At 46.1% G+C, this 25,075-nt stretch overlaps 1 protein-coding gene across 1 annotated transcript in view; it reads right to left on the reverse strand.

The window, feature by feature from the left end:
• The window catches only part of LOC142579040 (uncharacterized), a 110,322-nt gene extending 87,371 nt beyond the window's left edge, over nucleotides 1-22,951 (reverse strand). The window contains exon 1 of the mRNA XM_075688847.1: nucleotides 22,732-22,951. The gene's annotated coding sequence lies outside the window, so the exon portion shown is untranslated. The remainder of the gene's footprint in view (nucleotides 1-22,731) is intronic.
• Between the last annotated feature and the right edge of the window lie 2,124 nt (nucleotides 22,952-25,075).

A 25,075-nucleotide genomic window follows, 5' to 3' on the forward strand; every position in this document is an offset into this window, starting at 1 on the left:
TATCCTGCGGCAACTGCGCTTTTATGCCTATGCCTATGCCTATGCTCTCGTGATGCTTTCTGTCGTTCATCAATCACTTCATGTATCTTCCTGTACCAACAGCTTTTCGATTTCCTTTCTCCTTTCCAGAGAACCCCGTGTTACTTCTCTTTCTTCATTTCTCTCGTCATTACACTTAGGTGCTCACTATATTTCTACTCCTTGCGTGGCCATTTGCCAAGTTCTTTCTCGACTCTTGTGACTATATTTCTTTGTTCAGCGTTCAAATTTGGACTGGCTATTCTTCTCTCCTTGCTCTCTTTCCCAACTAAATATGCCACTTTCAAACTGATTCGTTCATGGTCGCGCCCTATGCAGCTTATACCCTTTTGTGGTCAGTGACCATTTGCCTCGACTTAACATAAATTTCTTCTGTCATCAGACAGTAATCAATGGTAGATTGCCGGTTTCCCACTTCCCACGTGATCTGGCCATCACGTTTACGCCCAGTATTCACGATAACGAGGTTACGTTGTTCACAGAGATCTAGTATTAACTTCCGTAGAGAAAGTGTCCTAATTTTGTCATTAATAACCGCCACTAAGTCGCAAGCGTGAGCACCTTCACTTCTTCTGACGACATGTGGCATGGCGGGATTCAAACAGAAGCCCCGGCATTTACCATGCGGTTACATTTTATGTCTTTTTGTATTCTGACAAGTGGTACACTGTGTCTGCGAAGATCATAGGCGCTGCCATTAAATACAGCTGTATATATATTTTGAATCTAACAACGACTCGTTATTGAACACTTTCCTCGTAATCATCATGATGCGAAAATTTATATCCGTTCTTAGTTTCCACAGGCTATAAATATAAATAATTTTACCACATGCCTGTCTCGCTTCTGAACGCGGTCGCATGAACTGCAGAAATAATCGTGCCGTCGCTTTTGTTCAATATGTGCGCTATCGTGTTGCGCTTAGCTCATTTCCAAGCGACATACGCAAAAGAATTATACATATGTATTTTTCTTTGATCTTCGTGTATTCTTTATTGATTGTATATAAGCAAATCTTGGTGTATCTGTAGGTGACGCTGGATAAACCTCTTATGTTACACGGTAATTGTGCCTGTAACGATAAAGATATATTGCATATACGGCCATTGTATCAAATTTTCAAGCGAAGGTGCAAGACGCTCTAGCTATTTTTACCAAGGATCCCATGGTGGCGGAACAAGCGGCAATGGCTCTAGCCATAAGGAGTAATAAGTGGGCCTGCATTTACAGTGATTCGAAATCCGCTGTAAAGTGTTTTGATAAAGGCTACTTAGCTGGAGTTGCAGCTAAACTTTTTGAAAACATTGGGATTATGAGAACTGAAATCCGATGGTTTCCTGCGCATATGGGGAAAGTGGACGAGACTCGGATAAACCTCAATGAGGTTGCTCATGACTTGGCACGAGGACTTGCTAACCGTGACAGTCACAACCGAGCCGTTCACCATCAAGCCAGGGAATCTAGAGATCATTTAATAACATACAATGACGTTACCAAACATTACTATTTATGACGCAGACAATTCCCATTGCCACATTCAAAACTGAACAGGGCTCAGGCAGTCTCACTGCGCTTATTGCAAACGGGTACATGTCCCACACCGTACATCATCAATAAAATATATCCAGAAAGGGAGATTAAGATGGACTGCAACGATTGTAATGGCATTATTGGAATCAGACATATGCTGGCGGGGGTTCCCGCGACTCTCCCCAACCTCGTTGAAGAATGGACGCAGTGGGAGAAAAGGATTCAAAGCCCGTTGTTTCAGGACCAATTAAGAGCCGTCCAGAGGGCCCATGATGTCGCTGAAAGGCTTGACCTGACAGTGCCAACATGGGAGTGGCTCGCCTTGGCTTAAGGAGTCGAGCCTTCGGACCTCATTACAATAAAAGTTTTCACACACACATACACCAAACGGTTAGAAAACGAAATACAAAACTCGATGAAAATAATTGAAACAGCAATAACAAGCGTCGATTTGCAGAAGCCAGATAGCGTGGTACACCGTAATTTTTATTACGCCGATAACTATGTGATTATTTATTTATTTATTATTTTATTTTCACATATTGCCGAATTTTCTACATTTAACATACTACAATTGGGCTATCGCAGGAGTGGGTTTGTACATTACGTATAACAAAATATTCTTCTGCACAAATCAACTTTAACACGTTAGAAAACATGATAACTTCAAAATAAAAGGTACAATCAGTATAATAAACACAGCATGAATCAAGTTGCTTTATACAAGATAGAGAGAGAGAGAGAGAGATAGCAAAGAGAGGAAAGGCAGGGACGTCAACCAGACGAGCGTACGGTTTGCTACCCTACACTGGGGGAGGGAAAGGGGGAACCGAAAGAGGAAAGCGGGATAGAGAGAACACTGTGTGTGCACGCAGCAAGGTGCGTGGAAATAAGTCAAGTCAAAGCAAGTGCTCCGTCGATACGTTAGGCTGCCGTCAATCTTGGTGGCTCATAGCTGGTGATGCACGTTGAAGTCACCACTGAAGACCAAGGATCCGGTGGGCGTCAGCAGTACGTTGCAGTGCGTGGCAGTATATTTTTTTAAAGCTAAACCCCAGCCGTTCTGACTTCAGTGCGAATATAATGATGCGGATGAGCCATGATGCTTACTCAAGTGTTGCAAGTACTGAATTGAGAGCATCCAGCATTTGCATTGCACTTCGCGCTGACGGATTGTGGAGGTTATTTAAGAGCATTCGAAAGGTATTCATCAGAGACCGGAGCATCGTAACCACTTGCCGGTCTTCTTCGGGCAGTTTGTCAGGAACACGCGCTGTTCGCTCTACAGGCGTGCGCAGCTGTATCACTTGACGTGGCTCCGGCTCCGGCTGTGGCATCAGCTGCGGCATCAGCTGTGGCTTCGGTTGTGACTTCCGCTGTTTTTCTGGCTTTGGCTGTTGCTTTAGTAGTGAGGACCAAGTTATATTGTTCTCTGCCATGGCCTTGTCAGATTTAGATTGAATTGCCCCAGGCCTAGGGGGCAGAGGACGAGGTGTTTTCGGATGGGGCGTACTTTTCACAGTCATCAGCGTTCTTTGAAGTCCGGCGGCGTCGGGAGCGTCGCTTTCTAACGGCCGCAGCAGCCTCCCGACGAGACCGATGGTCTCTTGCCATCTGCTTCAAGATCGCATTTTCCTTCTTCATTTTGGGGCAGTCCTTCGAGGAAGCATCATGGGACCCAAGGCAGTTGGTGCATTTCAGAACCATGGCTGCACAAGAGTCTGCAGCGTGGGGCTCGCTGCAGCGTGAGCAAACTCTCGTGTTCTCGCACACGGCACTCACGTGTCCCAGCCTCATACAATTGCGGCATTGCAGTGGCCTTGGGATGAATGGTCGCACAGGGTGTCTAAAGTGGCCGACCTTGACGTACGGTGTGGGAAGTCTTGCCCTTGAATATAATTTTTACACAGCGGGATGTGCCGAGGCGATACACATGTGCTATGGCGACGCCATCAACGGCAGGCTTCACTAGAATCGGCAAGTCGGCGCTGGAGATCGAGACGTCCACGTCGTAGATGACACCAGTAGTTGAACCACTGTTCTGGGGGATGTACGAGCGGAGCCTAACGCCACCTAGTTTTCTAACTTTAGTCAAATTTCTCAGCGCAGTCTCATGTGTGTCGTCGATAGCCAACACATTTTTTCGTGTGTTGACTCTAACGTCTGCTATCTGATTTGGCGCCACCGCTTCAAGTTGCACCGATACGGACTTTCTGTTGAGTCGCCTCAGCTTGTCGTTAGCGAGTTCTGGTACAAATTGAATCGCACTGACTGCGGTATTCTGAGTTGGTCCTACCGTTGGCGTGCTCGAAGACATGGATGCACTGGTGGTGTGTCTTCGTTTCGCTTTGCGGCTCTGCACAAGCTCGAAGGTGTCATCGGAGAAGTCCTCAGTGCTGAGCGAGTAGACGCTGGTGTCATCGCCGTCGGTGTCGTTCTGGAGGCCGGTCCGCTTCCTAGACGCAGCCGCCGCTGAAGTCGCCATTCCCGGCAGAGGCACGAGGACGTCAACTTGCATCCGCGCCACCATCCGTGCCGGCTGTCCAAAGATGTGCGCAGAAATATAGAAAAAACAGCTGAGCTAGAGAAATAGCGTTCTGGCTCGCAGACACTTCGTCTTCGTCACTTCTTTATAAAAGACACTTCTTTATACAAGAATTCCTATAAAAGCAGTGACCTAGTTTTACCTGGGAGTAACTTCCATATTAAAATTGTATGAGGAAAGAAGCTATGCTATAGTAACTTCCATTTTACAATTGTATGAGGAAAGAAGCTATGCTATAGAACCTATAATAGCTTACTACGCGACTCAAATGGTGCAAGGTTAAGTTTGTGGCTATTCCTAGTAGGTTTCAATTGATCAGGGGACAGATAGTTGTTCTTTAATGAGTATCGTGGGGTCTTAATTAGATTATGCAGCAATTTAAGGCATTCACGACCACGTCGCTCGAACAGAGGTTGTAGACCTAGTGCAACAAGCTGAGATGAAGGCGACAAGTCCCAGTCGTAAAAGCGGTATATGAAACGGATTGCTTTTTTTTTTGTACGAAGGATAGCATTCTACAGTCGCATTATACGGATGATAGCATATTCTCCTGTAATACAAGGACTATTTCGTAATTTATGAAAGACTTTTAAACACGGAGGAAGGAAAAACTAGGAAGGAGCGTTACACGATACAACGGAATAGAAAAAGAAAGATAATGTCAGCCCAACACGTGATCAGGTTGCACCAAGTTTTACGTCTCTCACGGCCTCTTTCTGCTATCTAGGCGCGTTACCTTCGTAGACGACAAGAAGTGCAACATCAAAGTGTGGCTGCCAAGTGTATCGGAAAATAATGTCCACAGAGCAGTCGAGCCAAGCACCCGAACAAGTTCACACCGATTAAAGCCGATCGGGAGCTAAATACACTACACCGAGCAAGGTCGAGTGTCAACTCAGGTTTTGGGCCGACTCTTGGAGAGAAAGAAGAGAGAAAAAGCGAAGGCTTCGCTGAGAGTTGGCTTGTGAAGGCAGGCTGCGTGACATCTACTAGCCAAAATCCTTTACATATGTCTGTGCATTCTGGTAGACCCCTTAGTATGGACGACCAATAGTCGTTAAACTGTCTATCAGCATAACATCTCGTGAAACATTTTAAGACATCCATATATTAGCCTAAAGCAATACAGAGAGAAGAGACAATACAGGAAATTTAGTTTATAAAATATCTACATTCACTTCACACACTAGATAGCTTTATTTTTGTTTATTTATTTATTGTTTTCTCGCGGCAATGCAAACAGCGAGAGCGCTGTGACATATTTCACTTGTCCTGCTTTGTGTCCTGCGCTCTCATTCGTTTATGCTGCTCGAAATGATTTAGTGAGACACGAAAAGTGTGCGAAAATTATGTGGCGCGTTTCTAAACGCGCTCGCGTATAGGTAAAAAATAAATGCGATCCCAGTGCGTGTGCAATCTTTCCGGCGCGAATCTCCACATCTTGAGATCGCGTGATATCGCCTTGCACTACTCGCGCAGAAGCTTTGCGTTCATATACTATCCGCAACACTCGGGCCTGCAGACGCCGTAACCTTGCCCGTGCGCTGTATGCACTCCTTATAACCACATCACCGTCGCAAACACAAGCAAAGCTTAGCGTACGCCATGGCTTAGCGCAGACCTTGTACGAGCTTTGCTTGAAGCACTTCCTGCATAGACGACGACGCGTCGTGACCGCGTCAGGCTCACACGCTCAAGGTAAGCGCAATTCAGAATCCTGATGCAAGTTTCTGGCTCTCGTAACGTATCTGCTTGTTGCGCATGTGTTCGTAACTCTCTGCTTGTTATTTCCTAGTAAACATGGATTCACACTGCAGTCTGCAGGTGGAGTAAGGCAGTCTGTATAATGGTCTACCAGATGTCCATAGCAGACGTCTTGTAGACGACTCACCTTGCTTAGAGACTTGTCTTCTAGGCGACATACAGCCTGTATACTCTTTCAGCATACAAAAGACATTAATTAAGTCTGATTCGCTTGGTTTGGTCTATACATTTAAGTGTGGTTTGTTTGTAGAATACTATAGAAGTAAGTGGACAAAGGAATAAGGCCGCAAAGTTCACAGGCTCTCACTGAATAACCAATAAACATGACCAGAAAAATTAAATTAAGCTTCTTGCACAGAATGTCGAAAAAATGTTTGTGAGTGTTGGCTGGTGCCTTAATTATCCCTTGTTTGGCAAGACCATCAGCATATTTTTGTCTGGTATTGCCGTAGTATGCAGCACCGCATTAAGAGTGTAATTCACCGAGCTAAGCAATATCAATTTCTCCATATATTCTATCATGGCACCAGGATTAATATAGATTTAAGCGAGTACAGTGTCTACTCAGCTGTACTTAATTTGAACCAGGAATACGTCAGCAATGCCATCAGATACGCAACGAAGCTCTTCGACATCATTCGTCAGCAAGTGAGAAAGCAAGTGTCGAATGACTCACAGTGTAATTGGTGTAGTTGTTCTTGTAAATAGTAACGCCGGCACGTCTTTTTCGTTGTACCCTTGGTGTAGGACACGGTTTAAAGATCTGCGGTGGCAGAATGGGCTTCTCGCCACGTTTCCGATATATATATATATATATATATATATATATATAGAAAGAGAGAGAGAGAGATTTGCACTTTTCGTGAGTCTCATTGACGCCCTCCTTATTTCTCCAAGCACCGAGAACACGCACCCGTTCTCGTCTTACTTGTAAGCCTCGCCGATGCTCCTCTTCGCTTTTTGTAGTGATGCGATGGACGTTTGCTATCAGCAGCACCGACGATGTTAACGCGACGCAATCATTATGTTAGCATATTATGCCTGCTAACCCAGCACGTTCTTGATGCGCTGCCCCTGAAGCGCCCACTATACTTTTGCTAACGTTCGCGGGGGAGCTGTTCACTCCTCCTATCTGCCGGGGCAATTGTTCGGTGGTAAATTTGAAAGCGCGGTCTTTCTGAAGTTAGAGATGGCGGGACACTCCCTCCTCACGGGCACTGGCGACCCTGATCATGAGAACGAACTTTACAACAGATTAAACTTAAAATTGGTTGGAGTGTTTACGGCAGGCATTACAAAATCATGACCCGAAGCTTACCGCTGTTGTTGAAAAGAAAGTGTGCAATCATTGCATTCTGCCGGTAGCAACATACAAGCCAAAACTCGATGGTCAACAAAGAAGCTTGAGAATTTCATTTCATTTATTTTCACCTTAAAGGCCCGGAGGCATTGCATAAGGGAAGGCTTTAATCCTTGTAACAATGTTAGAAGAAATGTACAGAACAGTAAAGAAACAACAATAAACAAATACAGCCAGGAACAATTGTGAAAAATAAAAGGAACATCGTGTTAGAGTAAGGGTAAGTGGGATCAGTAATTAAGCAGTGTGGTTATTTAACATTTCGCGGAACGTTTTACGGTCAGTGCATGACACGATATCTTCTGGGAGATGGTTCCAATGGGTTATAGCGTCGGGGAAGAATGAAGTGTTCATGGCAGATGATCGGGTGTTAATGTTTGCTCTGGGACGACTGTGGCTTAAGCGAGAGGATGTACGTAAGGGTGGATTTAACAGGGAATGCCTGGAGTGTTAGTTAGAATGTGGAGAGTGTTAGGAGAATAAGTTAAGGACCGCGCAAATAGCGATAGAACGAAACATATTAGGCTTAACGTTAGGAGACAGGAAGATAGCGGTGTGGATCAGAAACAAAACGGGGGTAGCCGATATTCTAGTTGGAATTAAGACAAAAAAAAATGGGGTAGGGCAGGCCATGTAATGCATAGGGCAGGTAAACGATGTACCTTAGAGTTGCAGATTTGGTGCCAAGAGAAGGGAAGTGCAGTCGTCGAGGACAGCGGAAGATTAGGTGGGGCGATGAAATTAGGAAATTTGCAGGCGCAAGCTGGAACCAGCTACCGCAAGGCAGGAGCATTTGCGGTTCCACAAGTTGTGTTTATTCGATGGATGCACTCCGCAGAGCTTACAAGATAGGGAGTCCGTACCTGTTAATATAATGCATGTAGTCTGGTGTCAGTAATGTGTTTGTGCTTCTCGTCTGATTGATGCGTCCTCTCCCAAATGCTTGTAGGATAGTGTGGTGAGAAGTGTTGATGCTGACTTGCCAGACATCGAAATGTGCAGCTATGCTTTCCACTGCATCACGGATCCGCTGTTTTCTGGGGTTGGTGATGTTGACCTATGCTTTTAATGTCGCCACCATCCGCTTATTAAGAAGCAACGAGAGAGGACATGCTATCTCATGACGGATGGCGTTGCCGTGTACTATGACGGGTTGGTGCGGATGACGGCTTTATGAACCAGTCCTAGCCCTTACAAAATTACATATGGAAATGCTGTAGCTTCTTCATGAGAAATTCCTTTGGCAGCTGTGGCAACTCGTTATAAAATCGACTCAATGTCAACATGAATATTTACACGGGTTTAAGAGATACGTGTGCGCGTCCGGTTTTCGTGCAACTGCGAGCTTCCACAGGATCCAGAGTTCGACTCCCCCCTCCCCACTTCCTATATGATTGTGTTGGTGCAGCTTTCGCATTTCTTCGCAGTGCAAGAAGATTATAGCTGAAGTCGGGGAGGCGGCCGAACGAGAGGACGACACGATGTTTAACAGAAACGGCGGCAAAAGTCGTTTCGAGCTCTTCGCCCCTGTCGCAATCGCATCATAGAAGATCTATATGCAAACACTGAGTAGGCAAACGTCAAGAGCATTTTGGAAAGAAACCTTTCTCGGTGGGCCTTACTATACATACGACGACGCCTAGACATACGCATCCAAACCCTTAACATCCACCGCAGCAAAAGAAGATGGCGGTCTCTGCTGATCGAGGGGCTTGCGTTAGAAAAATTATGTTGTGTTATAGTCGAGTCCGCATGGCTCATACGAAACAGTGCAGCATATATCCCGCTCATTACAGACGTCTTTCTCGGGGCACCTAAAGGTGTAGGTGTAGTTAAGCTGTTGACGGTGGATGAGCGGATGCTCCGCCGAACACACGCAGTGTGCTAAGCGCCCTGCATAGAGGCTTCTAAATCCTCGAACTTTGTGAATAACAGCGCACCATGGACAGCATGGAGCAGTCGTTCACCGACTGCTGTTGCAGAAAGATCCCTGGTTGTGCAGTCGCTAAGCCTCTCTACAGAGCACGGAGGCTGTTCAGATGAGTCCCACGCGTTCAGCATGCTAATTAAATGGCCTTATATATTCAGGTCAATTGGATTGCGGAACTCGCAGGAGTAATCTAGCGCATTAGCCCAGTTTTCTAACGGTGAGTCGAGCCAATATGCGGCTTATGCTCGGTGATGTTCGTTGGCGTTATCGCAGGGCATTACACTGTATTGCAAAAAAGAAAAAAAAAAGGAGAAATGCAAAAGGAGAGAGTTGCAACAGAAAGTACTAAGAAGTAGTGCGCGTGTGACCTTTTGCGTATCAATTTTTAGGACACGTATACAAGAACCATCCGGGTTCCAAAGTTTTCCTCCTCATCATCATCTTCATCGTAACCACCATTACCATTTCACTCTCCTCTTTACTTTAGGACCTCGTATAGAAAGTACTGTACGCCAGCTAAATTTACGTGCCGTTTAAATGCGAGGTAAGCTTTATAAATTAGCCGAGGAAGCTTGCAGGATACTGCGCGCTTTTAACAAAGTCCTTAAGTACACAGAAGCACTTGAAAGAACTGAATGACGGTGGTTTTCCTGAGATGTAACATAGGATCTTTCACACTTTCTTGATTAGTAGTCATAAATTACCGCTGGCAGGCAGTTCGTTTCTATTTCTATTGTTGTGCTGACATCTTACTCTCTTCTTTCCTGCTATTTATTATGTGTACATATATAGCCCACTTTTTATTGTTATTTTACACTCCATCGCATTGGCGGTGGTAGACAAAGCGATGTAAACAGTTCGTCGAAGGTATAAGCCTGGCCTCAACGAATGTGTCGCGTGCGGTGAAATGGCATGGTCGAAAGTGGCGGCGGTCGCTCTGTCGACGGAGAAGAAAGCGGTAGAAAAAGAGAAGAGCCGGGGCTAGAAAGGCGTTCATTGCGATCACCGAGCACGCTAAGCTTGCTCCGTGCTGTTATCGCCCGTTTATTTACTTTATATTTGTCGTCGTTCACCAGCGCTTACACGCAGCCTCCTTCAACGAAGAACCATTTCTCTATCGCCCCGACACTTCTCAAGCTTTCTTGCGGTGCCAAGTGTTTGTGCCACCACGGTATACTACATTGATTTCTCGTCGCTTTTCGTGAGTCTGCGCGGCCCGCGCAAGAACAAACGTTGCGTTGTCCCGGGGCTAGCTGATGGCTTCGTCTTCGCGCGAGTCTGTAGGGCTGGAAATTAGGGCGCCATCTGCAGCGAGTAGCAGCTGCTGCCGACATTGCGACCGGTTATCGTGCGATCTGTCTTCTCATGGCGCCGGACGTAAGGTAGGTGCGCGAAATGGCTTCGCGGATTTCATATGGGGATGAAACGACGTCCCCGCAAGACGTTCCCTAGCGATTATATAGAGAGACGAACACTTTCAAAATTTTTTTAAAGGTTGCCTGTGGCAGATCGCTCAATTCTAGTTTATGAGCCGGTCTACTCGAAGCGCTGGACACTACTTGCACAAAAAAATTGAAATCCAAAATGGATTAATTGACAAGAATTCACTAATTAACTTTTTAGCGAATTATCTTATGACCGATATTGCAATTTACAAATTCTAGCAGTGGACTTCGCAAGGCGGACCCACTTGGAACGAATTCTCAGGACGACACCAGTTTCGAGACATAGATTCCCGAACTTTGCGGAGAAATGAATGGGCGTTCCAGTTAATTTTGTGCTTCAGTGCATGAAACAACGTTTTGTTAACAAATTAACTCGAACGCCAATACATTTCTCCTCAAAGTCCGCGAATTTATATCTCGAAACTGCTGTCATTTTGAAAATTCGTTACAAATGGATCCGCCTTGAGAACTCCACGGCTAGAATTTGTAAATTGCAACATGGGCCATAATTAAATAATTAAAACTTAATTAGTGGATTTTTATTGATTAGTCGCTTTTGGACCTCAATTTCTTGTGCACGTATTGTCCGCCGCTTCGAGTAGACCAGCTCCTGAACTAGAATTGTGATATCTGCCACATGCAACGTTTAAAGATTTTCGAAAGTGTCCGCTGAAACACTCAGTATGTATATGTAGAGCAGGTGACGGGTTCGACTGCGCATGATTTCACAAAACCGCGATGACAGAGCCCGTCCTCTCTCGCATCTTGAGCCTCATTGATTAATTAGTTGATATTGATTAACGTTGTGCGTGTAAGGAGAGCCCCAATCGCCGTCAGGTGACAGATCTGGTGCCATTCGAGGTGGCCTGATTAAGTTTGACGAGGAGAGTACGTATTTCATATTTTCTTTTAATTCTTACGAAGTGCACAGAGCAAGTTACGACTTCACTATCCCTCGACTTAAAAAATTATGGGGTTTTACGTGCCAAAACCACTTTCTGATTATGAGGCACGCCGTAGTGGAGGTCTCCGGAAATTTGGACCATCTAGGGTTCTTTAACGTGCACCTAAATCTAAGTACACGGGTGTTTTCGCATTTCGCCCCCATCGAAATGCGGCCGCCGAGGCCGGGATTCGATCCCGCGACCTCGTGCTCAGCAGCCCAACACTATAGCCAATCCCTCGACTTCAATTTCGCGAACAGGTGCCCTAAAGGTAGTAATTAAATAGGTCATTAGCAAAGTTTACTCATTATCTAAGTTTAGCGTTAATATTTCCTTTTTTTTTGCTTTAATGCACGCTGAGCCACGTAGCCTACCAACGAAAACGGCAGGAGCCTAGATATGAAAGTTGCTGTTAAAATTCTCCGCATAAGAAGACGCACCTGGTATACACGGTGCCAGAAGAGCGAGTAGTCAGTTTTCTGTCCTTCCTCGAAGGGAGAGGGGTGGGGGGGTTGCGTTACATTCCGCATGTGTATAGCATTAACTGCCGACCCCAATCGATAGAGCGCTACGTAATACGCATGACGTAGCGCGTAGGTCCGTCTGCATATAAAGGTTTCAGCGCTGAACCGAGCTTACTGACCGACCGCGATGGCTCAGAGACAGTGGCGTTGAGTCGCTTCTACATAGATATGCGAGTAACGCATGGCTCCAACTGTTCGTACGGGCTTCTTGTTTCAAAAATTATCCGGAGTTGTTGCGGATGTACCCCCCCCCCCCCCCCCCCTCTCATGTCGTATACCCTGTAACTATGCGTCTTAGAGGTTCCAATTAAGCATGTATGAATACAAGTGATAGAAGCTTTTGTAAATATTGTTGAGCGCACGTAAAATAATCTCAGGTGGTCGATACTAATACAGAACCCTCCTCCACTGCTCCCAGTCTGTTTAAACAGATCAATCAATCAATCAATCAATCAATCAATCAATCAATCAATCAATCAATCAATCAATCAATCAATCAATCAATGATATCCGCCCAGTGGACGACTTGAAGTTTTGTTTTATATCACAATTATGCATCAGTCGCTACAGAGCTCGTGGCTATTCGGAAAGCGATTCGCCACTTATGCGGGGAACGACCTCAAGAGTGGTACTTCGTGGACTCGAAACCCGCGCTGGAAATTTTGGAATGCTTCCTGCGCCACACCGCATATCAGATTCTGGCACTGTAGATCACCGAGCTACTTTCATGCGCTCAAGAAACACACCACGGCATAGTGTTCCAATGGATCCCGGGACACTGTGGGCTCACTGGTAATGAGATGCAGCAAGGCGCGCCCTCAGGAATGGACTGAGAACTGTAGTGCCATTCTCCAGACCGGACATCACATGCCTCCTGTCGGAATTAATGAGGAGTGCGACGACAAGATGCTGGGCCCAGCCAGACGCTCGTCACGTCCGCCTTAACAGGCTGGATCCCGATATGCAATTTTTTTGTTCTGCGTGGAACACCACGCCCTTATACATGCGTGATACACACACTGCGATTAGGCGTCGCCTTCACGAGCAAATACTTGCACATCATTGGACGGACAGACTCTTCGGAATGTTCAGTGTGTGGCGTTGCAGAGACTATAGACCATGTGATGGTGATGTGCCATTAGTATGCGCGTGAAAGACTGACAATGGCAGCTACCTTGAGACATTTATGCAATAGACCACTGTCGGAAGACCTCTTGCTAGACGCATGGTCACAGAGTTGTCAGACGATAGAGACAATGCGTGCTCTTTCACGTTTCTTAGGTGACACGGGCCTGGACTCACGCTTGTGAGAACATTTATGCAATGTGTCCTCCACTTCGTTCCTCCCATTACTCCCACTGAGACCCTTTTTCCTCCGCTCTTCCCCTTCGCTTACGTAGAGTAGCAGGCCAGATAGTAGGCCAGTCAATAACTTCGTTTTGATATTCTCTCTTGTCTGTACGTTAGATTGAGTAGGCCTACCTGGTGATATATTTTGACTAACTGACAAACTCTCCTGCACACACACACACACACACACACACACACACACACACACACACACACACACACACACACACACACACACACACACACACACACACACACACACACACACACACACACACACACACACACACACACACACACACACACACACACACACACACACACACACACACACACACACGCGCGCGCGCGCGCGCGCACACGTACGCGCGCACGCACACGCGCACACGCACGTGCACATTATTATTATTATTATTATTATTATTATTATTATTATTATTATTATTATTATTATTATTATTATTAATTACAAAAGGAAAACACTACTTCTTCACGAAGCCGGAAGCAGACGGTGCCGCATTTGTGCACCAACATCTGTCTTTTATCATGCCACAAAAGATAACTCATAAGCATACGTTACATAAATAAAAAAAAAACGATTCGAATGAGGCAATTAAAGAGACGGGAAGTGATACATCAGCGAAAAAAGAAAAATGAAGAACGTGGAATGAAAAAAAGAAAAACGAACAGGGTTCGACAATGGTTGCAGCGCACGTACATGTAATTTACGGCCGTCGGGTACGGGTCACGCCGTTCGAGCGTTTTAGTAGCCGTAAACACATGACCAATAAAACCCGACGCCATCGGCTCCTCGAGGCACGGTCGCTGGCTTCACCGCGCTGACTGTCTAACTATCTAATAGCACGCCCGTTCAGAACCCGACAGTACTCGGATAGACCGTGTTTGTAAAATTTAGCACACCGTACTTTTAACGATAATGAGGAATACATACCGCAAATTACACATGGCTGTGAGCATTTAGGAGGAACGACAAGTGCGTTTTGCGTGAAGCCAGAAGAATACGCCGTGGTCATTCAAAAGCGCTTCATTCTGCGGAAGTCAAACATGACTGTCTTTGATGACTCGGCGCTGCATGAATAAAAGAGCAATTCGTTAACGCAAAGTACAGCACCGACTTAACGGTCTATTAATTCTCCCAGCTGGCGACGTCTATCCAAGCTCATATTTTGTGCCGGTTGAGTCAGTGAAACACACCGTCAAACATGGTACAGTGTCTTCAGCAAAGTGGTCGTGCGGAGCAGTGCTCGGCATATTGAAGTGACGTTAAGCCGGATTGCGTACGCAGAGCGTTAAATTTATCCGAAGCCTGAAGAGAGAATAAATGGAAAATATTTGTGGAGCTGTCTAAGTAAATGACGCTTCTGCAATGCCAAAAAGAAAGCCATCTTCACGGTGAGAAGGGGCAACTGTAAGCCATAAAAAACGGGGTGATGACGCCGCCTTAAAATTCTCGCACCAACTATATACGTGACATGTATTTTGATGGGCCTATATCTAGTTTTTTTTGTTATGGTAAAGATATACGTCATTGTATTCCAAAGGAGTCAATGACGGAACAACAATCGACTTCTGGCCTTGTTGGTGAGACATCATTGGTATAGTGTTATTGCGCGGAAACTTTTTCACACGGAGGCAGAAAGGGACACCCACATGCGCTAGCTGTCAACATAACGTTTGTTGGAAGCGGGATCCGTGTTTATTTACCATGCCACAATGCACGCATGCGCGAGCAGAGATGTGTCTAGATATGACAATTATTTCACCATTAAAGATAGTGAAGGCATGCTAACACAGTCTTGGTCTAGCTTATCAATGGTATCAGTTTAGATTAGCAGTCTCGTTATTTCTTCTTTGAGCTTGCGCACAGCGAAGCATTCTCAGAAAGAGGCGAGCATCCACAGGTGCTGCAACGGGTTGCTAAGCAGCCATATCACGACCTTTCTATTTACAGCGTTGCAGTGGTCTCTGAGCGCATCGTTTAGACACCGTCCGGTTTGCCCGACGTTGTGTCTACCACACGATAGTGGCCCCAGCTATACGACGCCATTTCTGCAGGTTATGAACAGTGCTCTAGGTTCTTGTCACAGGCTATCCTTTATTCAGCAACCGGGTTACTGCATTTGCATAGTTTTGTCAGCTTGTTCGGGGCCGTGAAAAACGAGCTGAGGAAACTATGCAAAAGCAGCAACCCCGTTAATAAGAAGAAAGGGTTGGCTGCAACAAGGAGCATAGAACGCGCTTCGTAACCTGTAAAGAAAGCGCCGTATACCAGGGGCCAATATCGTGCGGTAGACGCTGCGTCGGCCAAACCGGGCGGTGTCTAAACGATGGGCTCAGAGAGCACTGCAACACTGTAGGGAAATGTGGTGATCTGGCTGGTTAGCAACCCACTGCAGCACCGGTGGTTGGTGGTCGCCTTTTGTCTAAGAATAGTTCGCTGTGCGCAAGCACAAAAAGAAAAAAACAGTATTGGAGGACGCACGTGCTTTGCCTTTAAGAGTGGAACACGATAACATTCGAAGATCCTCGATTGCATGCTTCTCACGCTTCCCGGCAACTGCAGCTCATGCATGTAACCGCAATGTTTACCGGGAAATGCTGTCGCTGAACCCTATGCACGAAGGCGACCTCGGCCTTGCTACACAGCAGAGAACACACCGACACGAACACCACGAGGGAGCAATGGGAGGCACTGCTGTCCAGCTCGGCCCACGACGACCAGCTGAGCCGGAGAGCTGAGAAGATGGAAAGAGCCAGCGGAGCCCTGGACTAGGGGCCCCGACCATTAGTGATTATTCCGATTATTCTTTTAATAAAGTGTATATATATATATATATATATATATATATATTGCGTGGGCTGGATCTCGGAGCTAGTTCACAGTCACGGCAAAAATTTACACAATTTTCAGGTTTATGTTATTGTTTCGCACTTTTAATATTTCATTCGGGGAAGGTTTAACGTGAAAGGCATGTGCTGTCGGCGTTTCGTTTCATGGCATTTGTTTGTGGGCTGTCGTTCTCAAAATTCCGAAGAATAACTTTGTCAAGAATGTAAGACAAGGCATGCAAAACTTTAGTGATAGAATGGGGTGACATTACAATCCGCATATACCGCATTTCATATATGAAGGCGTGGCATGTAGATATACCTAAATATATGCGGCAATTTTCGCTCATTAATAACTCCGCCAGCGCCGACACCGACACCGGATTTACTGCGACACAGGACCCTTAACGGTATCGCGTGTAGATCGAGACTGGCAATCGAAACTGCAACAATTTAGAAGCTAAGCCAATATTTTTTAGCACGCCTTCACTATCTTTGACAAGAAAATACTTGTATCTCGATGCATCTCTGTTTGCGCATGCCTGAGTTGTTGCATGACATATAAATCGTGATCCGGCTTCCAATAAACATTCTCTTGAAAGTTTGCGCTTCTGCGTGTCCCTTCCTGCATTCTTCTGTAAAGAGAGATAAAGAGAGAGGAAACATTTATTAAAATAAAGGGGAACCACACGGTGATTCGGCAGGCCCTGCAGGACTTTGGGGGAGTACTCAGTCCAGGACCTCATGAGCGAAGTTAACGAGCTAAAACACTATATCAGCAAAGTCTGAAGCTGGCAAGTTTCGAAAACATGTACTGTGCCACAGCGGCCCAGATACAAGAAAATATTTTGAAATCCATGACGTCATACTAACGTGCCGGTGCAAGGGTTCCGGCGCGAAATTCGAAAGAACAGAACTCGGTCTTCGTTTGCTTTTCTGCAGTAATTCTTGCCTAAAAACCTGGCCGTCCAGAGGGCCCGCGAGAGGGCTGTCAGGTTTCACCTGATGGTCCCCTAGTGGACCTAGCCAGGTGACGTTGAGTTTACTGGCATCTATTGTGGGCCAAATAAAGTTGTTTCACTCACTCACTCACTCACTCACTCACTCACTCACTCACTCACTCACTCACTCACTCACTCACTCACTCACTCACTCACTCACTCACTCACTCACTCACTCACTCACTCACTCACCTCAAAATTAAGGAAAACATGGTGTTTTGAAAGAATACTTCATCAGTATAAACTGATTTATTGTTTTTTCTCTTTAGTGTCCTTTCAACATCTGAAATCATTCTTAGCCGCGTACCGTTGGGCAGGACGAGGCAAAGAAAAAAAAATGTCACGTACACAAACGCGTACACCGCGACTGTTTTCATGCTGTCTTTTTTTTACTGTTTTATTTTCCCTAGAAACGAGCTCATGTTAATGAAAATGATTTTCACCGCAGGGCAAATAGCGTAAACGTCTTGCTTCGATTTCTCGCTCGCAGCGCCGCCCCTGGTCGCCCACTGCTTCCTGTGTTTCTTTGTTACAGCGGACAGCGACAGGAAAACGAACGACCACGGCCTGCTACTCTCAGGCGTCGCCCCAAGGACAGCGTAATGTGCAATCTCCTGACTGGAAGCCAGTACGTGAAGAGAATTCTTCGTGCAGGGCAGCTGTACCGTGTTGAGCGCAACTCGATTAAGCGAACGAAGTTTGCGTAACAAAGCAGTAAGTCCAGCCACGCCGGAAGTCATCACCGCAGCTTCTTCTTACTCTTGGTTTTTTTGGTTTTTCAGGCTGCTTCAGTTACTTCCTCGTCAATATTTTTTCCCTCTCTCTCTCTTTACGTACATATATTATATATATTTCGCTTTCGCTGAGCTTTGCCTTCCCAAGACAAATTACGCCGTAGTGTGGCGATTCGAGTAATCACACCTTTATGCATGCAAGCTGGATAAGTGGATCAAACGTATACATATAGTGCGGTGTATAGAAACCCAATGAACCAGGGTGAAGTGCATTAGAGAGGCGTACCGACGCATCAGCAACGTTTGCGTGAATGCGACCGTAACGCGTCGCATTTTTTTAGTGCATCACGGTGATGCGACATCGTTGACGTATGGCGCATCTTCCTTTATCCAAAACAAGGTAGAACCTGTTTCCGGTGACATGCGTTCCGCCGTTGAGGGCGGCTCGCGGCGGCAACCGTCTCGCTCCCTCGATGCGCGCTATACACGCCAGCATTTACATTTACGCACCGCGCAATAAGACTTTGCTCGTTTCGAGCTATACCCTCTACTGTTGTTCGCGTTTCAAGCGCATTGCCACCGCATACCTGAATGTGATGCGCTAGAAATGGCGACGGGACGCCGCACTTGTCGCATTCGTGTAAACGCCGCTACACGGTAAGAGCAAGTTACGCCCTTAAAACTGACACGGCATGCACCCTCTGGACACTGTAAAGGTCTGCCATATCGTCCCCTTCGGCGTCTCGTTAGTGGCGATTGGCTCACGGGGCTGCTACTGCCTTCCCGATTGGCTCAAACCGCCAGCATGGCGGAGTTTCACAGTTTCCAGGTCCAGAATAGTACCCACGTAATGGAATGCCTTCACGTGGTCAGGCTGTTGGCAATGACAATACGCAAAAGTATGTACCGAAGAAGGGAATAAATACTGACGTATTCTGTATACACCCTACAAACGCCAATACGTCAACGCTCATTCGCTTTTCAGAATGTTTAATTTCTTTATTTCATTTTTTTTACCGATTGCCCTCGCCTCCAGCGACACCACGTGATGCCAAGCCACCAACCAGGTAGAAGAAAAAGAAAACGCTAGAGGATGATGGGCCTTACTCTCGAGAAAGACAGGTTCGCCTGCCGGAACACTGGTCAGCCTGTGTGAAATCTCTTCAAATCGCGATATATTGGCATCTATCAACGCTTCTCTCCTTGACCGCTGGTGCAGTATATATATATATATATATATATATATATATATATATATATATATATATATATATAGAATAAAGTCAGGTTGTTCTGCTGCTATCCGGAATCGTTTTAAGAAAAATTCTCAGACACTGCAAGCAGTGGTTCGGCTGTTCTTGTAGTTTCCAGTTTAGCAGTTATTGCAGCGTGGAGCTTCAACTGATATTGAACGCTGACTTGTATTCCTTGTTTCCGTTCGACATCCTATAGCAGTAATGCGTTCCGCGTAAAACCTAATATATTGTAACATTAGAAGAAGATGGTTATTGTGGTTACTAACTCGCTGTCACATATTTTAGTAACATGTTAATAACTGCAGTAAGTAACGGTAGCGTTAGTAACAGTTACTAACTAGAAAAAAGACCGTAACCGCTACTAGTGGTTCTTTTGCGCTGACTCCAAAACCTGGTACGGTCGCGAATACATCTGGATTTTCATTATCAAAAGTTTACTGGGGTCTGTCTTGAGTACGTAAGCGGTACTTCCGGGGCTCAATTACGTATCTTCTATTAGGCATATCCAGGCAAAACGAAGAAAGCCCAGGATCCCATTCGTACGTTCATTTTCCTTTATCCTTACACAATTATTTGCACAGTCATACAAGAAACATTAGGCTGTGGGTTACTGACGTACGCTACACGGCAATAAACGCACTACAAGAGAACAACGCATAGTCCAACAGAACAAACAGGCAGCTAGAAGAAAAAAGAATTGAGTTACCACAAACTTCTACACTACCACAGTCTTGGCGAGAACACGTTGTTCCGATGAGCACTTCCACATATTCATAAGTAAATAAAGTTGTGGTCATAAATTCGTATAACTTAATGCCTAGATGTATGTGCCGAGGAGATAGCACATAAATATTAGTCTAAATTAACAAAAGGAAGTACAGTAATCTAACTCTTGCGGCAAGATGATAGTATTGCCGTCACAATACATCACCAGCAAGATGAGGTAGTAGCCATTACTAACTTACCTCGACTGCACCAGCAAGGCTCCAGCGTTAGTAAACAGCTGGCAAAAGTTACAGTAACCAGCTAGTAACTGTCTGTGAGAGGTAGTAAATACTACTGTTACTAAGGTTTTGCTTGCAGTTATGAGCTTTTTCTTACTTTCTTTAGAGTGAGGCAGGCACGCTAGCTACATATTTTTTGGGGTCGAACAAAGCATTCTTGTGACTTCGCGCAACTTGATCTTCAAAATTAGGTGAGGTCACATTCGAAGTAATTATCACGTCTTTCACCTCTACGACTTCCATTATTTTAGTATAAGTTAGATTATTGTAGCTTCTAACATGTGTTGTCGACATCGCAGAACACTGACAAATGTGAAATTAAGTGGCCGGTATTACACTACACAACTATCGCATTAAATTAAATTACGGAGTTTTACGTGCCATAACCGCGATCTGATTATGAGGCACACCGTAGTGGGGGACTCCGAATTAATTTTTATCACCTGGGGTTCTTTAATGTGCACCTAAATCTAACTGCATGGGTGTTTCTGCACTTCGCGGGCCATCTAAATGCGGCCGCCGGCGGGATTGATCTCGCGAACTCGTGTTTATGAAAGCGGAACACCACAGCTACTAAGGAACTAGGGCGGGTAAAGCCATCTATGTTGCAAAAATGGCAATTTTTCCAGCCATAAATTCTACGCGTAAATATTTCCAGGCTCTGATGCCCATTGCATGTGTGTCGAAAGGTGGTTTAACTCTGAAATTTTCACAATTTATTGTCAAGATAACTTAAGATTACATCAATGTTTGCACAACGCCTTTACTTCTCTTATCAAAGGTTTACAGGACTATACAGTCAAAAGGAGTAAGTTTGTGGCTACTCATATTTGATCAATACACTTGAAAATGCCTAATGTCTCTTTTACTCTTAAAAAGTTTTTCTTACTGTTCTGCTTCCAATGGCCAAACTTGAAAAAGTTTCCTCGTACGCACATTTTTTTTTCTCCCATAACGGTAGAGGCCAAGCTAACCCTCGGGACCTGGAAGACCAACGACAACTCGTCGCCAGGGCCAAGAGGGCAGTCGAAGCCAGAGGGTTCCTGGACTAAGGAGCCTTCCCACCTTAGGGTGATACCCGGCCTGGCTCGGGACACTGTTTCGTTTAATAAACGTTTCTCTCTCTAGAGAGAAAGACAGACAAATGGATGTTTCAGAAAGAAACTAAGAAAGAGAGAGAAGTATATTGGGAGTAAAATTTGGGGCGTACGCATTCTTTCGCCAGGAGAAACTGATAACGAAAACCCTCGCCTCCAGCAATGGCTGAATCACTGCTTCGATCATTGTTTATAAGACTGTACTGCACTACAACGACCTTTTTTCCGCTGAAATCACCTACACATTAATGGCCCGATGGCGAAAACGTTCTCGTTGAAGTTGCCTGGTCAGGGAGCAGAAACTCAAATCACGCAAATAATACCCCGCTTTTGCAGCATTTTCAGCGCCACCGGATCAAAAGTGGCCACAGAGGGTAGAAACGCTCTCCCGCCAGGCTGCGATAAACATTATACGTTTATCAGGACACAAATTCACGCTCTCAATTTTATATCATCGACGTCAAAGAAGAGCTCATTTTTATGAGCTGTTAAGACTGAATTGGCGGAGGAATAAAGAATAGATGAATGAATGAACAGAATTAACAGTTCGTCCGATTCTATTGCATACGGTAGAGTGCTGAAAGCAGCCCTCAAATAACCGACCTCTAAAGCTTGATTCTTGAGACACCAAGTTGCGCTATCTTAAATTCAAATCTTCTAACGTCCAAATTTTTTGTTGCTACAAAGATGATTTTTCTTAAGGTGCCACGTGCTCAGCTGAAAACATCAGTTTTATATATGAGACTTAGTAGAAAAGGCACCCGAGTTTTGCAAGTTCTTTTTTTTTTAATATTCAGACATCGTTTTACGATAGATGCACGGTTCACCAGGGAACACAAAGAAATTGCGTGTTCTTTTTCAGGCAGACTAGTCACAAACATAATGTAAGTTTCCTTTTCTTATCGCCTTGTTTATCATTTTATCTGTCCTCTCTACCTGTCCTGTAATTTCATAATTCTACCTCTTTTGCTCGCCGACACTCATGTGTCAGCCGCTTGAGCTAGACAGTTACACTGCGGCCAGCAGCAATTCTTTCTTTCCTATATTACATAGTTCAGCCATGCCCTTACTTAACCTGAGGCCGGCTGGCTGTTAACTGAATCAAGCATACTTGCAAAGACGCTAACACCCCCCTCCATCAAAGGCGCGAAAACGTCCTTTTTTTACCACAATTCTTATCTGAAAGTGTTGATACAAGCGACAACAGTGGTATGAAAATCACCAACTCCGAGCTGAGTTTCAGCCCTTCTGCTTTCTGATTCGACAAGATGACGTTGATGACGATCATGTTTGGCGACCAAACAAAACGCGCGAAAAAAGAAGGAAAAGAAAAAGAGCAATGTCAGGGTGCAGCGTACCTTTGTTCCAAGACCGCGACACCGACGAGAACATCCGGACTTTAGCCGAGGAGGTCCGAAGCGGGTTCGGGAAGGGTCCGAGTCGTCGTCATCCACCGCGCCAAAACACGGAGGAGCAGCCCACCCACCCGCGTTCGTCGACGCACACCTGGGAGCGCGGCGTTCGAATCTGTCTCTCCTCGGCGGGGCACCCCGGGCCCCGACAACGGAGCGAACGGAGGCGGCGCGAAAGGGGAAGAGTCGAAGCTTGAGTCCGCTAGCGACGCCGACTCCGAGGCGAAGCGCTCGGCAACCCCGTTCTCAACCTAGGTTTCTTCGGGAAGACGCTCCTGCCAATCAGGTGACATCTATCGGCGCGATTTCGCGACGAGAGCTTTCTCGGCGAAGGCGGCGCGAGGTCTTCCTTAAAGATCACGCACCCACCGACAGATGGCGCGTAGTTTCCCAAGCCCCCAAATATCGGTGCCCGAAGCGGGACCCGCCCGCGGTAAAAGGAGTGCGCCGCTGCGACGCGTTTCCCGGCTAAGGGACGAGCGTGGGAGAATCGCCGGGATTGGGCAGCTCTCTTCCCCAGGAGCGAAAATGGAGGGAAAGCGGGGCAGCGGAGGTGGCAGCAGAATGGCTTGCAGCGCCTCCTCTTGAGTCTGGCAACAAGTAGACGGGCGGTCAGTGCCGCAAAACACTGGGACGACGACGCGGCCGCCTGCGCGGCGTGCTCGGGATCGATACCGGGCCAAGGTGCCGCTGGGTTGAGCCGGCACGTGGAGCGCTGCCTGCTGCTACACAGCGGCCAACGAGAATGCGGGAGGAAGCGCTCGGAAATTGCGGCAAAGTAGTGGACGAACAGAGACGTGCCACCATTCAATGCGACTTTCGACGTGCCTGCTCCTCTGCCAGAAGGCACGGAATTGAGTCACGTTAAATTTCTTTTCTTTTAGTTTCTTCCTTTCTGTTATCTCAGAGCAGTTGTGAGAAATGGCTAGTGTTCTGAGAACTAACTGGCTAGAGTCGGCTATCCCAAGCCAATATATATGCAGCGTTGGTTTCACTATAAAGATTAACCGCTACGAACGCTAAGGAGGTTGCACGCACCAAGTCAAACACATTCCACATCAAGGGAAACTGGAACAACTTCATCACCTTTATTTCTGACCGCTCAGATTGCACTAGTACAAAAAAAAAAGAACGACGAAGTGGTACTTGAGTTAAAATTAATTTGTATTGTAATCAATTAGGCTAATTTGTATTGGTTGTAACTTCGCTCCAGCATGTCAGAAACGCCACTGTAGGTTTTGGTTTTCTTCGCAGCAATCAACATTTCGAGGTATCAAAGTCAGCGTATCAAAATTGTGCGCTGGGATTCGTGGAAAGAAACAAAATCCAAAATCTCGATGCTCGCAGTAGGCTTTATCCGATGTTAAGTGCCCGCAGTACGCCGTCACTATAAAATGAAACGCGACCAATTCAAGGTGAACTATAACGCGTCCTTTTGGTTCTCAGGCTACCAGCATGCTTTATATTCTTGTAGTTAATCTTCAAGAGCCTCGTGCTTCGGGAAGGCGACAGCATATTTCTCGGCCTTCTGCGCAGTGCACGAAGCAGCGTTGCACTTCAAATTACCGAAGCACAACAAATGTGCTCTCGCCATCGGCAAAGCTATGTCGTCGACCCTGATAATGCCGACGAAGCCGGCCGCTCGACATAGATGTGTGAAACAACTCATAGCCGACGTGAGGATAGCTTACAGTGTCACCTACGAATAGATGTTTCTTTTGTACTAACGCCTGCTCATTTCTTATCGTAATGACGGAGCAATGTTCGCGAGCCCCTTTCTTCCGTGCTGACCGCAACTGAGGAAGCCACAGAGTCCGTGGCGCCCACTCAAAAGTCATAAATTGGGGCCCCCGCTGCCGCTGCCCGTGTCATCCCAGAGTGGTGGGCGCCCGCCGCACGGATGTGCGAGGGGCTGACGGAGACGCTCCGAGGCCAACACTGCTGTATACGCGAGTTGGAGGGACCGCTTCAGGGAAGCACCACGTCGAAGCAAGCTGTCACCCGTGTCCGGCCACGGAATTCGGCCCGCTGCTTGGTTCGATTCATAATCGTCAACATCGATGTCTGCGTCGCTGTGCTCACGTATTGTCACGGGCGCCGCGTCGCTCGGCCCGACAGGCGGACAGTGCCGATTGTTACGCATGTGACGCGGAAGAAACCCTCAAGAAGGGAAGAACGCCGCACCGTTCACTTTAGCATATGTACAACGTGGTGCATATGCGACCAGCCTTTTTGCCGGAGCATCCGATAAATAAATAAATAAATAAATAAATAAATAAATAAACCCCGA

This window comes from Dermacentor variabilis, chromosome 4, assembly GCF_050947875.1.
Source record: "Dermacentor variabilis isolate Ectoservices chromosome 4, ASM5094787v1, whole genome shotgun sequence".
Lineage (NCBI taxonomy): Eukaryota > Metazoa > Arthropoda > Arachnida > Ixodida > Ixodidae > Dermacentor > Dermacentor variabilis.